This window comes from Anser anser, assembly GCF_964211835.1.
Source record: "Anser anser genome assembly, chromosome: Z".
In the NCBI taxonomy this organism is placed as follows: Eukaryota; Metazoa; Chordata; class Aves; order Anseriformes; family Anatidae; genus Anser; species Anser anser.
In genome coordinates, this window is record NC_139723.1 from 6,224,780 (window position 1) to 6,243,419 (window position 18,640).

The window sequence follows — 18,640 nt, forward strand, 5'->3', positions numbered from 1 at the left end:
TTTAGGAAGGCAGCTATAAGGTCTCCCCAGAGGCTGAACAGCCCCAACTCCCTCAGCCTGTCTCCATAGGAGAGGTGCTCCAGCCCTCTGGTCATCCTCATGGTCTCCTCTGGATTCACTCTGGCAGGTCCCTGTCCTTGTGCTGAACTCAGACCTGAACTCAGGTGGGGTCTCACAAGAGCAGAGCAAGGGGGAAAAATCCCCTCTCTCACCCTGCTGCCCACGCTGCTGTTGGTTCAGTCCATGATATGGTTGACTTGCTGGTCTGCAAGCATACATTGCCGTCTCATGTTGAGCTTCTTGTCAACCAACACCCCTAGGCCCTTCTCTGCAGGGCTGCTCCCAAGCTACTCATCACTCAGCCTGTATTTGGGCTTGGGATTGCCCTGGCCCATGTTCAGAACCTTTCACATGGCCTTGTTAAACCCCAAGATGTTCACACAGGCCCACCTCTCAGGCCTGCCCAGGTCCCTCTGGATGGCATCCCTTCCCTCCAGCGTGTTGGCTGCACCACACAGATCGGTGCCATCAGCAAACTTGCTGAGGGTGCACTCAACCCCACTGTCCATGTCACTGACAGAGATGTTAAGCAGCACTGTTTCCAGTACCAGTCCCTTAGGAACACCATTTGTTACTGATCTCCACTTGAATATTGTGCTCTTGACCACAACTCTTTAAGGATGACCATCCAGCCAATTCCTCACCTACTGAGTGGTGGTGGGTCCTCTCTTGGTTTCATAACACTTTGATTTTTGGCCTCAGGTTGTCTTTGCTGGAAGGAGTGGGAGAGAATGCACCCACCCTCGTTGAATCATAATTAAAAATAAATAAAAGGATGTGCCTTAATGTCTCTCCCAGTGATTTGATAGGCTTGAATTTCAGGTCTGAAAAGCACTTGAGAAGGGTATTGAATTTGTTTGACACTTTTGTGGGGCTTCTTCAGCAGCTATCTATAATGCAAAGGAGTGGTGGCAGTTTCTCGCACTGTTTCCAAATGGACACATATCTGCTGTGTCTTCTCTCTTTGGTAATGAAATGACTGTCCTCCTATGTGCTTAGGCAGAGGTCTGGGATGCCAAAGTTCAAGGTGTCTGTTCTGCATTGAAGATGTCAGTTAATTCAGCAGCTGCACTTCGCAAGCTGTTCTGCAAAGCACACATTCCCACCTGGTAACCTTGGTTCTCTGAGATTTCCTCACTAAAAGTCCAAGATGCAATTTAGGTGTACAAGTATATTAGGAAGAACTTCTTTACTGAAAGGGTTGTTAGGCATTGGAATGGGCTGCCCAGGGAAGTGGTTGAGTCATCACCCCTGGAGGTCTTTCAAAGACGTTTAGATATAGGGCTTAGAGATATGGTTTAGCGGAGGACTTGTTAGTGTTAGGTCAGAAGCTGGAGTAGGTGATCTTGGAGGTCTCTTCCAACCTAGATGATTCTGTGATTCTGTGAAGCAGATTTTCTGAATATCTACATAGCTTCTTTCCATGGTGTAACTACCAGGATGGGGCTCTAACCTAATTTGCTTTTAAAAAATATTAGGCTTATTTAGGCTGAAAAATGATTCTGCTGGTGTGAGTTTGGTTTTATTCCCTCAGCCCGAAAGGACTTCTTTTATTTGTGATGCCAGAAGGCTCCACAAAATAAAATAGCTCTTCACAAGTTATTCTCCTCTCCTACGTTATAATGGCATAGTAGTTAGGACAACCATATTCTTATTATGCTTTCTGTTGCTCTTCTGAAAAAACTTATATGACTGTAGATTCCAAGAGTGATAATGTAATAATGGGGTCTTCGTTCCAAAATCACACTTGCCATTTGCAACATAAATAATTCTGTGGTTTTAATATTTCAGTCACATATACCTAGTAGAAAATAGAGAGTGGAAGAAAGTTAAAAATAGCTCTTGGCAAAGCTTGAACAGATTTGTGTCTTACTATTCAAATCATGACTATGTAATATATTCACAGATGGGAATGAACACTGATATACAGCAAGAAATGTTTGTCCTTTGGTTACAGGACAATGCTTATACAGCCAAGTAATTGAATGAACATCACAGATGTGGGATTTGTCAGGGCAGGGTAATAATCAGAACCAAATCTTACAAAGTAATGGAGAGCCCATTGGCCCAGAACATAAATAAATAGAATAATAAGTGCAACTTTCATGTTTGCTGATTTAGTTATAAATGCTCTGGTGAATAAATTCTGAACACTTTATGGACGTTGAAACAACAAAGGAGAAGCTAGCTTTTGTGCATTAAATTTTATTCTCTTTAACAAGTGTCCCAAAACAGGTAACTGAAATAAGAAGATGGAACCATCCAGTCTGGCTAAAGGGCATAGAAAAATTCAGCACCTTCATCTTGACTGTATCCAAGTACATGTAAATTGGATAACCTCTTATTCTTGAACTCCTAAAACTGTAATCAGAACGTGGACAGTGTTCTTTCATAAACACAAGAGAAACATAAAGACAGAATATGTCTAATTAAGAAAAGCTAAATACAGGGCCAAATACTACTTGTATTGAAGTCACTAAGAATTTCATCATATAAGTTTGCAAACTGGGCAAGTTTGAAGATGAAATAGTGTGAAAGTACTGGCCTGTTCAATGTTGCCTTTATTTTTAATATTTCTAACCATTCCCTTCATCTGGGAGAATAACCACAAAAAAAAAAAAAGAGCCTCAAGGCACCACTTTGCTGACATACACCTAGAGTAACAATAGAATAACATATGACTTGTAAAAGTAGAATAACTTGAAAGGGAGGGAGGGAGGGAGGGTGGGAGGGAGGGAGGTAGGGAAGGAGGGAAGTGTAGCAGAACTGCCACCTTGTACTTCCAGAGGGCAGACTTTGGCCTGTTAAGGTGACTGGTTGGCAGAGTCTCTTGGGAGGCAATCCTGAAGGGCAAAGGAGTCCAGCAAGGCTGGTCACTCTTCAAAACGTAAATCTTCAAGGTGGAAGAGCAGGCTGTCCCCACGTATTAAAAGATGAGCTGTTGTAGAGGTCTGTCCTTGCTGAGCAGAGAGCCTTGACTGGTAGTTAGGAAGAAAAAGAGAGTTCGTGACCTTTGGAAGAAGAGACAGGCCACTCAGGAGGAATACAAAGATGCTGTAAGGCTGTGTAGGGAGAAAATTGGAAGCGGCAAAGCCATGGTGGATACAGTTGTTACAGATAATTTAAAAAATGCTTCTGTGAATACATTGCTGCTACACTGGGGTGACAGGAGGAGTCCCCGAGGGCCACCATGCACCTCTAACATTTGTGAAAATAGACTGAGGGGTGAAAATAAGAGTGTGTAAGCAATTAGAGGTGGCTAATTTCTTATCCTAGGAGTGAGCTTCTCTAGCTGAGTACTTGGTGAAGACAGACATGGAGACGGCTCAGGTACTCAACAACTTCTTTGCCTCCGTCTGCACTGGTAGGCAGGCTTCCCAAGTCTTTCATTTCCCTGAACCCGTAGATGGAGGCTGGGGGAGCAAAGTCCCACCCACTGTAAGCGAAGAGCAGGTTCGAGACCACCTGATGAATCTAAACAACAGGTACAGGTCTGTGGGACCTGATGACACGAATCCCAGGGTGCGGAGGGAACTGGCTGATGTAGTGGCCAAGCCTCTCTCCATCGTAGTTGAAAAGTCCTGGCAGTCGGGCGATGTCCCTGGTGAGTGGAGAAAGGGAAACATCACGCTGCTTTTTAAAAAGGGATGAGAAAGTCAGGTCATTTAGAAAGCAGAGGAACTCCTACTCAGACTGGAAAGGGAGAAGAAGACGTGATAGGCTACTCCAAAGTGGCTGGGCCATCAGAGGTACAGGAAGATGAAGAGGAAGATATCATAAGGGCATCAAGAACTACCCGAGGCCTATACCAGCCTGAGCCTAACTGGGAATGAATGGAAAAAGCACCCTATGGGCGCCATTCATGGGAGACCTAGACAGGTTGGGTCAATGGGCAGAGGCCAATGGGATGAGGTTCAACATGGCTAAGTGCCTGCCAGGTCCTGCACTTTGGCCACAACAACCCCACACAGTGCTACAGGCTTGGGGGAGAGTGGCTGGAAAGCTGTGAGGGGAAGAAGGACCTGGGGGTGCTGGTCGATGCTCACCTGAACATGAGCCAGCAGTGTGCCCAGGTGGCCAAGAAGGCCAATGGCATCCTGGCCTTTATCAGGAATAGTCCAGCCAGCAGGACCAGGGAGGTGATCATCCCCCTGTACTCAGCTCTGGTGAGGCCGCACCTCAAGTACTGTGTTCAGTTTTGGTCCCCTCAGTACAAGAAGGACATCGAGGCCCTGGAGTGTGTCCAGAGAAGGGCAACAAGGCTGTTGAAGGGCCTGGAACACAAGTCCTGTGAGGAGTGGCTGAGGGCTCTGGGGGTGTTTAGTCTGGGGAAGAGAAGGCTCGGGGGAGACCTTATTGCTCTCTACAGGTACATGAAAGGAAGGTGTGGGGAGCTGGGGGTTGGCCTCTTCTCGAAGATAGCTATGATAGGACTAGAGGGATTGGGCTCAAGTTGTGCCATGGGAGGTTTAGGTTGGAAATTAGGAGAAATTTCTTCTCAGAAGGAGTAGTTAGGCATTGGAACAAGTTGCCAAGGGAAGTGGTGGTGTCACCATCCCTGGGGGTGTTTAAAGAAAGGTTGGACGTGGTGCTTAGGGACACGGTTTAGTGGGTGACATTGGTAGTAGGGTGATGGTTGGACCAGATCATCTTGAAGCTCTTTTCCAACCCTAATGATTCTATGAATCTGTCATTACTGTCTTCTATAAGAAGTTCTTAACTTGGTTAGAATAAATTTGGATATTAGTTTTGATATTTCATCTTTCTGCAGAACATTATTATATTTTTGGCAGGGAAGAGAAAAAGTATCGGCATGTACTGTTCATATTATACCTGACACAACAGTACACACTAAAAAGTAATTGTGTATAATGATACAATAGAATGTTGAATCATATATTATTATCAGTAAAATAATCTCTAAAAATATAGAATAATCTCATGACATATATAGGTCCTGGTAATGACGATTCTTGAAATAATTTTCAGATTTCTTTAAAAGACAAGTAAAATACAACACATTACTTGAAATATAGTTTAGTGAAACAAAGGTAAATTGTACTAGGAATGGAGGTGCAATCCAATGCTAAAAATTAAATCAAAATCAGAGGCAGAGGCAGTACTCTATTATGACCATAATGGGACCCAAGCTATTAACAATTTATTTAACTTATAAAGTGTAATAATAATTATCAATAAAACATTTCAGTCCCTCATGTTTCAAGATTTCAAATCTATTACCACAAAATTGCAAATGAAATATGAAGTGAATTGCAGAAAACATTTAATTCATATAGTGGGTTGAACAGTTTGCATTCAGCTTGCATAAGGTGAAGGTCTGCGAATAATGATAACGTATCAGTTAGAGGTTTGTGTGAAAACAAGACACAAATGTGTCACTAATTGAAGGGAACATGCAAAATCAGATAAAGCAATCTTAATTTCTGTGTAAAATAAAGGCTACAAACAAGTTCAGTCGAGTGAATTGCTCATATATATTCATCCTTTATAAATATGTAGAGTTTGTTATGAAGAATGTAAAGAGAATATTTTCTAACTAAACAAGAATGGAGTTTCCTTACCAACATAGGCCATTTAAGTCATCTATCAATGAATGACTCAATGTTGTTGAATGTATTAACAATCATAGCATGGGAAGTTGATCCTGTGCCACTTTCAACTTATTTTTTTCTAAAACAAACAAACAAACAAAAGACTGATTTTTTTTCCACATAAATATGTCAAAAGAAGTGAATGTGAAAATTAAAAATATAATTCTACAATGTTTGCTACTTTTGGTTTGACACAGACCAGATAGAATTGGAGATAACCAGAGCTAAAAGTATGAGTTTTACCACTTGATTTAAAGAGACAATATTGCCAGCTGAAACTCTGTATTCAGACTTTGAGATCAGCTTCAGCAGTATTAGGTTTTAATGGCAAGGAAAAGCTTATAATAACAAGATCAGAAGCATTAAATCTTACATTTGCAAAGGGAGTTAGATTACAAGTTCATCCTGACTATCTTGGAAAAAATTCATAAAACCAATGACAGCAAATGCCAAGCTATTTTAAACTTTAGACAAATTTCTTTGGAGATACTGGCAAATTTAATTGTTATTCTTTCATATATTTTGTTTGCAAATGAGATTCCACCAAGACAGTTAAAAAAGAATTTATCTGAAAGAATGATTAGTGGTATATTATTTCAAGTGGTGTTAATTTGTTTTTATTAGAATAATTTAATATTTTCAATATGCAGTAATGAAACTTATGCCTTTGGCAATGTCAGTGATTTCCATTCATTATCTTTAATATAACAATAAAATTGCAGATGTTATTAATGCAATGGAAATAAAGATGCTATGCAGATTAACTGAAAATAGTTACATACCACATAATTATTTTTCTTTTTAGTATATGCCTTTTAATACCACTGACAAGTCTACTTGAAAATCTTACTCCTGTCCCAGCATCAGAATTAGGGAAGGGAAAGTTAAGGTAGGACACACACATCTGTTCAAATGGGGTCGTAAACAAAAGCCTAGACTTAGACCAGTTTTCTTGTTTCTAAAGAAGATTTAATGTGGATTTTAACACTGGGGGGAGTGTTTTTTACCTACTGTTATTTATTTTTTTTTTATATATAATTCCTTATGCAGACTGTTGTTAGCAAAGGTGTAAATAAAAGACTGCACTGTAAGTAGCAGTTTAATATTGTTATATATTTTTACTGAAGTTTAAGAAGTGAATTGTAATGCTCTACCTTTCTTTACACTCTTATCTCTCCTATCCAGTCTTGGTCATGAAATGTAAGAAAAACAAAGCTTAAGAACATGAGAAAATGTCTGGTAGATCAAAGCAAAGATTCATCTAATTCAGAATCTGTTGTCAGGGGTCATTCCTGTCCCAGGGAACAAAGAAAAATAAATAGAAAAAAAATAAAAATGGTGATCTTTGCCCAGGTGGTTAAAAGACTTCCAGAGGTAAAAATTGCATCTCGGTCATGTTTACAGCTGTTGATGAAAGTGCTTTTCATGAATGTGTCTAATCTGCTTTTAAAATCATTTTTCCCATTCACTTCTATTAGTTTAAGGAATAGTTGTAAGCATCGGGAAGGTGAGTAGAGGACAGAGGGTACTATTTCAGCTGTGCTTGCTCCGAAAGCATTAGCTGTAACATGATCTAAATTCTTGCAACTCAGATGATGAACTTCCACCTGAGATCTGATATGAACAATGTTTTTACGATTGAAAATTAAAGTAGTATAAATCTAAGGGTCTGGGATGTGTTAAGAAGCACCTCCACCTCTTAAGGAATAAATAAATAAATAACTTTTTTTTTTTTTCCAAAAATTTTATTCAGAAGTGTTAACTTAGAAGTGACAATTTACCTCCAAATTCTTTGAAGTCTTTTTTTTTTTTTTTTTGTTTTCTTAATTTTAAAATGATTTTTGATAGCCTATAGATTCATGAAAAATTTAACAACCAGAATCACTAAACAAAGCAAGGTCTGTTTATTCCTTATTGTCATTGTAAAGTATTGGGAATGTGTACATTAAAAAAGGTATAAAATAGTTTTGAGTTAGAGAATTCATAATAGGCAATTCAAAGTAAAAGCATGCATTTCTTACAGTCTTAAAGGTTCTTTATGTTTGGTCTGCTGGTTAGTTGTGGTTGGTTTGTCTTTGTCTTTTTTTTTTTTTTCTTTTTTTTATGATTTGGAGAGATGTAGGAAAAGACCTTTAAAAGTCAGTGAATAAAATATCACACAATAATGACACCACAGATAGATCGTAAACAACAAACATTCCACATAGCTAATCCAATAAATGAAATCCTGTGTCTTTTCTGGTCTCACTTGGAGATTGAGCCTCTGGCATGCATACTTATAAGCTTGAAACAGTTTAATAGAGAAAAATAAAAGGTCTATCAGATTTATTCAGTATTTTGCTTTAATCCATCCATTTGCTTTTAATAACGATCTTGTGAAGCAGAATAGTTTTTAGTTTTTTTAAGCATTATCTGTAATCCACTTATATATTCCAGACACTGAAAACTTTCCTTGATAGTCCTGTATTTTATGGCCAGACACTAACTACTGCAACAATGTACGGATTATTATTTTAGGTGATGACAAGACAGAGTAATTATAGGCAATAGTTACACTTGCTGAATAAACAGTTTTACTTACTGGATACTCAAAACAGAATTAAGAGGCTCTCTCCACTATAATTCTTGTTGAAGATAAGTGGATATTGAAAGATATTACATGTGAAAATAGCAGTAGGTAGTATAGAATTGGTAAGTACTGCTGTTCAGTTGTTCCCCCAGCATTTTAGAAACTGTGATTCACAGAATCATAGAAACAGAGAACGGTTTGGATTGGAAGACACCTTAAAGATCGTTTAATTCAAAGCCCCCTGCCATGGGCAGGGACACCTCCCACCAGCCCAGGTTGCTCAAAGCCCCACTGAACGTGGCCTTGAACAGGGAAGAAGCATCCATAGCTTCTTTTGACAACCTGTTCCACTGCCTCACCACCCTCATAGAATTTATTCCAAAGATCTAATAAAAATTTACCCTCTTTCAGTTTAAAATTGCAACTCCTACCCCTATACTCACTGACAAAGAGACCCTCCCCAAATTTTCTGTAGGCCCCCTTTAGGTACTAGAAGGCTCCTTGGCTCTTCCTTTTTCCACTTTTTAAATATGGGGGTTATGTTTCCTCTCTTCCACACAATGGGAATGTTACCTGACTGCCATGACTTCTCAGATATGATGGATAGTGGCTTAACAATTTCATCTGCCACTTCCCTCAGGACCTGTGGATGCACCTCATCAGGTCCCACGGTCCTGTGCACCTTCAGGTTCCTAATATGGTTTCAAACCTGATTTTCTCCAATAGAGGGTGGTTCTTCATTCTCCCAGTCCCTGCCTTTGCCTTCTGGTACTTGGGCTATGTGGCTAGAGTTCTTGACAATGGAGACTGAGGCAAAAAAATTATTGAGTACCTCAGGCTTTTCCATATACTGAGTAACCAGGTCTCCTGTTTCTTTTCAGACAGGACCCACAACTTCCCTAGTCTTCTTTTTATCACCAATGTACCTACAGAAGCCTTTCCTGTTGCCCTTGACATCCCTGGCCAAATTTAATTCTAGTAGGGTTTTAGTTTTCTTAACCTGATCCCTGGCTGCTCAGACAAATTTTCTATATTCTTTCTAGGCTACCTGTGATTGCTTCCACCACCTGTAGACCTCCTTTTTCTGCTTGACTTTGCCCAGGAGCTACTTGTACATCCATGCAGGCCTCCTGGCATTTTTGGCTGACTTCCTCTTTGTTGGGATGCATTATTCCTGAGCTTGGAGGAGGTGATCCTTGAATATTAGCCAGCTTTCTTGAGCCCCTCTTCCCTCCAAGGTTTTATCCCACAATAGTCTACTAAGCAGATCCCTGAGGAGGCCAAAGTCTGCTCTCCTGAAGTCCTGGACAGTGAGCTTCCTGTGTGCCCTCCTCACTGCCCTCAGGATCCTAAGCTGCACCATTTCATGGTTACTGAAATTCAGACTGTCCTTGAGCTTTACATTCCCCACCGGCCTTTCCTATTTATTAATTGCTATCCCACTCACTTATAAAATAAAGAACAAAGAAAAGAAACAACAACAACAACAAAGTCTCAGCCAGCATATCAGGATCTTTTGTTTGTCTGCAATTCTGTTTATCTTTACTGACATTGCAGTATTCTCAGCTGTGACCAGAGAGGTTTGATCTGTAATATTCTCTCATCTTCAACTAGGTATGTAGGAGGCATGATAGAAAAGAAAAACAACAACAGCAACAACAAAACACTAGCAAAAATAGATCAAGTCTTTACTTTCTTTACATTTTCAAGTCCCTTTGCCAGACTTAGAAACATAAAATGTTGATAGTCTTGAAACAGGCTTATAACAGACCCAAATCTTTGAGATTGACAACTATATGTGTGTGTGTGTGTGTCTACACACACACACACATGCAACTATTTGATTTTAGTCTTGCAAGGTGCTTTCTGGTAGTACTTTGCTTTATCCTGCTCTTGCAATGTGTTAAGTAATTCTTATTTCTCTCTGATGTCAATGTGTAATCCTTTCCCCATAGAAGATACAGGTTAAAGATTTAGAGTCACTCTTTGAAAGTAAAAATGTGTTGTGACACATTCAACAACTTTCAGGTTTTGACTCTGAGAAGAAGTGTCTGAAGTGTTTTTCTCCACTATTAACATTATAACATGAGCTGTTGCCACTGGGGAATATCTTAACTATAGTGTGGCTGTTATGTTGCTTGGAATATCTCATTGTTTTGTCAGTCCATGAAAAGGAAGTAATGTAACATATTACATTGACATTTATAAATAAGTCTAGACAGAGAAATAAACAAGCTGTGTGAGTCTAGCGTAGCCATCAAAATGTAGCTCCATAATAATAAAGTTCTCTTTAGATGGAGGCATAGATTTGCATACTATCACAAAGGCTAAAAAAATATGTTTTTCTCAATATCAAATTATTGCAAGTTGGAAGAGGACTGATATTTTGTCTTGGCCTACTCATTTTGGCTTTTAGTGTATGTGATCCAATTAATTTTAAGTTTGTAAAAGAAAGAGTATCAAATGTTGAGAACTGTACTGTGTCTGCACAGAGATTCATAAAGCAGCAATTTAGTGCAAAGAAGTTTACAGCTTAATTTTAAGAGGTATCAAAGAGCAACTGACATGTAAATAGGCAAGAATATCCAGACCCACTGCTAGATTATTTCTTCAGTTTCTGAAAAAAAGGATTTACTTATTATAAATTTTAATACTAGTTCAAATGATGCCCTGTGATGCAAACATCACAGGCATTAGTTGACCAATCTGTTGAGCCCTCTATATCTGTATGAAAATACAGGTCAGAACATGAATAGCTTAGATAACTTTGTGACCTTCGAATCACAGCACCTGGAATAGCCAGCTCTTTGAAAGTGGAATTTCTACTATTTTAGAAGTGGAGTTTCTACAATCTGTACAATCCTCAATTTGAATGTGACAATATTTAAATAAGATGTGAGATGAGTTGTTATTAAGTTTCCAGTAAAAGGCTTTATTTTGGATTTTAACTAAACTAAAAGATGTCCACAAAGGAGAAGAAGAAATTTCAACATTGCTGAAACGATCCTTCTCGAATTGCTTTGCTTGTGTACACAGCTTTTGCTTGACCTAGTAAACTGTCTTTATCTCAACCCATGAGTTCTCTCACACTTTTACCTTTCTGATTACAACCCTCATCCTGCTGGGAGTGAGCAAGCAGTTAGGTGTTGCTGTGCTGCCTAACACGATTTAACCACAACACTTGCCTAATGCAGCCCAGGATACCATTTACCTTCTTTTTGCAAGGGCACATAGCTGACTGTGTAATTATTAAAAATAAATAAATACATAAAATAAAAAAATATTGCATGGACTATTCACCTATGAAATGCATTTAAGGAATTGTTCATGGTAGATCTGGTATAAGCCTTCTGAAATCTTGGTCCTAAAGCTGTTCTATTCAGAGGTTGCTCAAGAACACCCACCTAATATGGCAATATTTTCCTGTCTGACATGTCAGGAAAACTGGATTTTATTGTCCAAGCTCTATAAATTTAAACAGGATGACCGGTGTAGAAGGATGCCACAGACCCTTGTAAAGATAACTTAAAATGGCTCTTGAAACAAAGAAAAATGAAGAATAAGAAAACAGGTCAAAACATTGTCCAAGATTTGTGGATGGTAAGGATCTTGCTATCTTTTATATATCCATGTATTAGAGTGATGTGGATTTACTAACTAAAAGCTACAGCAAAGAATAAAATAGCTTTGAAATGCAATGCATTTCTTTACTGAATTTATTTTTTATTTTTTATATTTTATTTTTTTGAGTGTCATGTTCTTCTTAACTCCTTGGTATGCACTGTAATCTTACTAATAACAATGCATTCAATTAAAATTAATTTGTACGTCATGAATACAGCCATAAAATTCTATTGTAATAAAGAGCTAATTTAATGTAGCACTAAAATAAAGAGTTACTGTCTTTAGTCACTTATTAGTACTCGATTGCATTTATTAAAAGTGAACAGATGGCTTCAGAGAAACCTCATAATCACAGTAGTGATAGGAGGTGGGTTTCTGAATAGTTGTATCATCAGTGCTCTAAACTTTCCCTCAGGATGACTTTAGGGATGAGCTATCTAAATATTATATTTTCTGAATCGTATTACTACTGTAGGAGAATACTCCTAAGCACAGGAAACATTTTCTGAGCTCCAGACTAATGGACTTCCTTCAGACTTGTGCAAGCTCCAGAGCATCACTGTGGAATACAGCTAAGGGTCCACTGGGCATGGCTTGTCCTTCTATTTCCTACAGTTTTGAGGATGAAGATGACCAGCAAGAATCAAACCTTGTCTGCATTTCTTTTCTCTTCTTAAGAGGAAATGAACAAAATAACAGTTTTGTGCGGATGTCCTCTGGAAATCTAAGATAGACAAATAATAGAAAGGTGGGTGTAGCAGAAGGAAAACTATTTTGCAAAGAGAGGACCCCGTGGAGGTATATGTGGGGGACAGATTTATATTAATGTGAGAGTTTGTGCATACTGCACGACTTTTTCAAAAGGAAGAAAGGAAGTAAGAAAAAGAAAGAAAGAGAAAGAGAGAAAGAAAGAGAGAAAGAAAGAGAGAAAGAAAGAGAGAAAGAAAGAAAGAAAGAAAGAAAGAAAGAAAGAAAGAAAGAAAGAAAGAAAGAAAGAAAGAAAGAAAAAGAAAGAAAACCAAAAATTACAAAACCTTTCCCTCTTTGATGACTCCAAGTTTTTCAAAAAGTGTTTGACTCAAAATATTTTAAATCCATTTTATGTTTTGTCATTGATATATATGAGATTTAAATATATGGAAGTAAAAACAAAATAAAACTTTCAAAAAAGAGAGATAATATTAAAATATTTAACTGGAAATTATTTCATATTGCACCAATTTTATTTCCTAAACATAGTATTAATTGAAATACTTGTAAAATCACCTAATTTCATGAATAGTTTTTTTTTTTTTTTTTTTTTTTTAATGTTTGCAGAACAGTGCATTCTGATGAGAAAAGTTCTGCAGTTTCTTTGACCAGCTCCAGCTCTGACCTGTTTGGGTGTATGACTGTGATGAAGGCTGCAATCCAAACCATGAATTACAATTTATCTTGACTGTTAGAACCTTGTTAATTTTTAAGTGACAACAGTGGTATTGTAATTACAGAAAACCAGGAATGATTTCCTACTTAGTCATATTATGCTTTAAAAACTTGACCAAGCAACCAAGCAGCTGTGTGGGAAGTTCAGCAATTTACTCCCACAGTTAAGCTGATCAACTTTTCTCCCAGGAGATGAGTTATCAGTATTCTAGGGTATTTATAATGTGTAGTAGAAGATATGTCAGCATAGTTGCTATTGTGTTTAATTTACGTATGCATGCCTAAATTCTTAGTTTAATAACATTAATCCAATTAATTACAAAACTATTAAGACTTTTGCATAATAGTAGATCTCTAATGAAATTGAATTTGCTTACATTCTTAGGATATTTGTCTCATTATTATCATGAATCGAAATAAATTCTCTGCTGCCATACCTTTAAGTTCTGATCAGACAATGTTCTGGAAGGCACTGACAATGCTAACACTTACAGTAAAGGTCTGAACAGTATAGTAGGAGGAGAAATTTCCAAAAACATGAACTGAGTTGGCTACATAAATTATTTACATATAAATTTCATTTTTTCTTCATTTAATCCTGGTTCATAAGTGCTTAATAAAAGCTACAGTTTCTAAACTTCAGAGAAGTTAGCTGTTTACAAAGTAAATCCAGAAATAGCCGTTATGTCCAGGGTTACACATGATTGGTTACACTTTTTTTTTTTTTAATGACACCAAATCTTTCCTTAAAATATCCTTTCCTTCTTGCTGAACGTAATTTTATGCCAACATGGGTGACACTTCCATTTATTTTACAGTACATTCGCTTCAAGAGTGTCAAGAATGTCACAGGAAACAATCGGATTTCGTAGCATCGAGATTTTAAATACCATAATGAATTTGGCTTGTTTATAAATACATATGTTTTTTAAAGTGAGCTTTTAGTGTATATAAGTAACCAGCTATAACCAGTTATAGACATAGGTATTCATTAGTTAGATGATAGCCTTTTTCAGACTGACATTTGTACACCAGTTCTAAAGCTAGCCCATTGTTTTGGATTTTGCTGTCTTTTCTCTGTGTAGTACAAACTCATGCTTTTATTGGAATTTCAGGTTGTAGAATTATTCCTTAAAAATATATATATATATATATATATATATTTTTACAATAAAAGCAGATCTGCTTGATGCAGGAGATTGACCTGGAAGAACACTGACTATTAAAGCTACATTGTGCATGCCTGCTGAGAAATTGCAATGCTAAGTAGAAGTCTGCAAATCCCTGCTGAGGTTAGTTCCAGAATCCCTATCAGCTAGTACTACCTAAATACTTAATTTTATTACCTATTTCAGGATCCTTTTGTGTACATCCAATCATGTTACTCTCCCCTCTTATAATATTAAGCTTTTACAGCACAAGCATAGTCTTGCATGTCCTCACTCAAATTTGCAAGAAACCTGGGATCTTTATCTTATGATTCTTGCTGTAACCATGGGAAATGACCTTGGCAGAAGGTCAGTGATTCATTAGTGGCATACAAACACCGAGGTCACTTCTGACAATTTGAAAAAAATTGACTTCTGGTTTCCTTCTAAACTTTATAACCATGTAAACTTTCTTTTCTCCTTGAAAATGACATCTTGTATTCAGCAGAAGTCAATTACCACCCTCAGTTTTCAAGGATTATGAAAGAGTAGGAAAATGCCAAGTCTTTTTGCAGCACTTGTAGCAAAATGGGTTCTTTTTCTCACGCCTCAAGGTTTTGTATTTTGCATGTAGCTACTAATAATGCGATTGAGACAGATCAAACTTTCTGAGAAAACAACCAGAGAAAACATCACTTATTTAGCAAGTATGACAGTTAGCTATATACATTTTCTTTGATCAGTCATCTTACCACGTCTGCATTTGTTGTTTCTGATTTCTGACTGATTTTCAAATTAATTATGTAGGACCAACATTCAGCACTCTAAACGGCTTTGTAGGCTATATCCTTGTCATGGTTAAACCCTGTTATGCAGCTTAGCAATACCCACCTGCTCTCTCCCTACCAGTGGGATGGGGGACATAATCAGAAAGGTAAAAGTGTGAGAACTCATGGGCTGAGATAAAGACAGTTTACTAGGTAAAGCAAAAGCTGTGTAAAAAAGGGAGGCAAAACAAAGTATTCATTCCCTGCTTCCCATCAGCAGGCAGCTGCTCAGTCAGTTCCAGGAATGCAGGGCTCATCACGTTTCTTGAGAAGACGAATGCCATCACTCTGAACATCCCCTCCTCCCTCCTTCCTCCTTTTTTACCCCAGCTTTTATTGCTGAGTATGATGCCATATGGAATGGGACATCATTTTGGTCCCCCTTGGGCCAGCTGGCCTGGCTGTGTTCCCTCCTAGCTCTTGTTGTACCTCCAGACTCCTTGCTGGCAGGGCAGTGTGAGAAACAGGACAGTGCTTGGCTCTGTGTAAGCACTGTTCAGCAACACCTAAAATACAGGTGTGCTATCAGCGGTCTTTTCATCAAAAATCAAAAACACGACATCATGTGAGCCTCTATAAATAAAATTAACTCTCACCCACCCAAAATTGTGGCCATGCTGCTGAATAAAACAGGATCAGGACTGGTTTCTGATGTAAGACCAACTTGAACAGCCTGCTGCATCTGTACTACACAGAGCTTGGTCGTAGTGTTCTGATGGGCTTCAGGTTGTTCCTCTGTAGCTGAGTATGTAAATGTATTTTTTCCCTGTTAAACTGGTCTGAGATTAAATTAGGACTGCATCCACTAGATGACATTTTTGTAGCATGAAAATGAAGATATTGTCTCTAAATTGAACAGATAATATCTTGAAGGAAGGACTATTTGATGGATAAGGAATTGGCTGGTTGGCCACACACATCTAAAGAGTTGCAGAGAGAGGCTCAATGTCCAGATGGAGACCAGTGATGAGTAGTGATAATTTGCAGCCTGCAACGAGTTTTGTCTCATGTGTTTTGTCTTCCAACATGCTGTAAGGCATCTTCTCAGATGGTGCTGACTAGGATGAAACCAAACTATTACAAAGTGCATGCTGTCAATTACAGAACATGGATTAAAAGCGACATTGTGTCAAAGCTGCTCCCTCTACCTATTTTACTTACTGATATAGGAATATCATTAAAACTGGATTAATTTGACCAAATCTAGATGTCTGCATTCAACATCTGAGCCTAGCTGAATCTAACGCAGAAAAAAATGTAAATGTAAAAAAGAGCTGTTTCTGTAATTTATATAATCTCATTCTAAAGCTGACAAATGAATATGCTAATTTATGTCTATTGTCTAAGGAAAGAGCCACAGTTCAGATAAACAAATCTATATTGTAACTTCCAAAGTCAGATTAAACTGAATTAGTGTGTTTCTTTTAACCACATCCACTAAAATATCCACTCTTCAAAATCAAAGAGGAATGTATGCATCTTTTTTTTTTCTTTCTTTTTTTTTTTTTTTCCCAGTCTCCAGTAACTATTTAACTGTATTAAATTGCATATTTAACTTTCTTTTAATAAAAACCACCAGGCAACCTTTTGTAAAAATTTCCAGTCTTTGGATTTGATGATTCCAGCTGTGGTTATTAAAACTCCAGGAGTATAGAAATCTATTTTTTTGTTATTGTTGTTTTGTTTTACGCCTTAATCATGGAGAAACATGCATTGCTAAAATAGTGTTTTACTATTATGCTTACTAGGATTGCCAACATTTATTATCTCTATAATTCTTTTATTATCTCTATAAATCTTTTAAAATTATAATTCAAAAAGCAAAATTAACTGAACTAAAATCCTGAACTCATATGTGAAAAGAAAGATAAAAGAAAGATTAAAAAAAAAAAAGAAAGATAAAGAAAAAAGAAAGATGAAAGAGAAAGATATACATTTTTTTTTTTGTAATCCTGATATTTCTAATCCAGTATTGTTACCTTTCTTTACATCTAGCCCATCCTGCTCAAGCTTCCTCAGAACTGAAGACTCTAGGTAAACCTTCAGCAATAAACCAATTTAAGAGACTAAAAAAAAAAAAAACTAAGAAAAACTTATTTAGTGGCATCAGTGAGTAGAACTCAGTTTTGCAGGTTTTTTTTCCTCACAAGTGTTTTTTTTTTATTTTTTTATTTATTTATTTTTTTTTTTTTTTGGAGTGGGGAGGGCAGTTTCTGTAGCTTATTGTATTCACAAGTCAAGGAAAAGGGGAGATGCATGAGAGAGCTTGGTGGTTTTGCACATGAAAGCGTACCATTTTTTCTGTTGGAATCATCAAGAAGAGTACTGTCATCTCACTAACTCTGTGAAACCTCTTTTCTATCTTTTGTCATAAAAGCACAGGTGGAAAGAAAGAAGGCCTAGTCATGGTTCTGTTTTCAACTACAGTAGCAGCCTATTTGGGAGCAGACTTCATCAAAGCACTGTTGAGTGTACGGCACTTTCCCCAGTAGCCTCATACCTGCCAAGCACTATTTCATCACAGCAAAAGGCTTGGATCAACACGATCATTATTTTCGACAGAGACAGAGTAAAGCTGCAGGTAAAAAGAGGAAACGCATTTTGACAAATATCAGTAGCACTTGTAATCCCCTGATACTATGCCCTGAGTGATAGATTGGTGTTCATATGGCAATAAACTAGTCTGTTTCCAGTCATTGACAGCAGCCTACATTTTAAGCATTTTCTTTCAGCCTTTAACTCCCCCTGGATAGATTACTAACACTTAGCTAAAACATGTATTAATGCAGATATATGTCAGTTAAGGGGGAAACCACAAGAGTGACTGACAAGCTTATTTCTCACCATCTCCATTCTCTGAAACAGCTTTTTGTGCCCTTCTCCACATTTTATATTTCTGCTGAAATTTCTGAAGGGGACAGACTTAGTAGGTCATTAGTGGTGCTGTACTTGTAAGAGAAAGCCAAAGGCCAATAACACTGTTAGTATTTCTACCCAAAAGAAATTATTGCTACATGCAGTCCCGATGTAAGAAGGCTCCCCAGTGCCTTTAAAACAAATAACTTTTTTTTTAATTTTATTTTAGTAGTTCCCATTAATAAGATTAATTAAGAAATTACAGGAAAAATGATGATAGAAAATGCACGCAGATGTATGTACTTCTATATTAAATAAATATACATTTTCTGAGCATTGGAGGGAGGTCCTGGATTAACAAAATCACATAATTAATTTAAAAAATTATTTAGTGAATATTACATTTTGGTCTATAGATTGATAGAGAGCTGATACCTTACTTTATTGACATTTTAATGTGAAGAATTTTGAAATGCATATTTTGCTTTTGGCTAAATAAGCAGGTGAAAGGAAATCAAA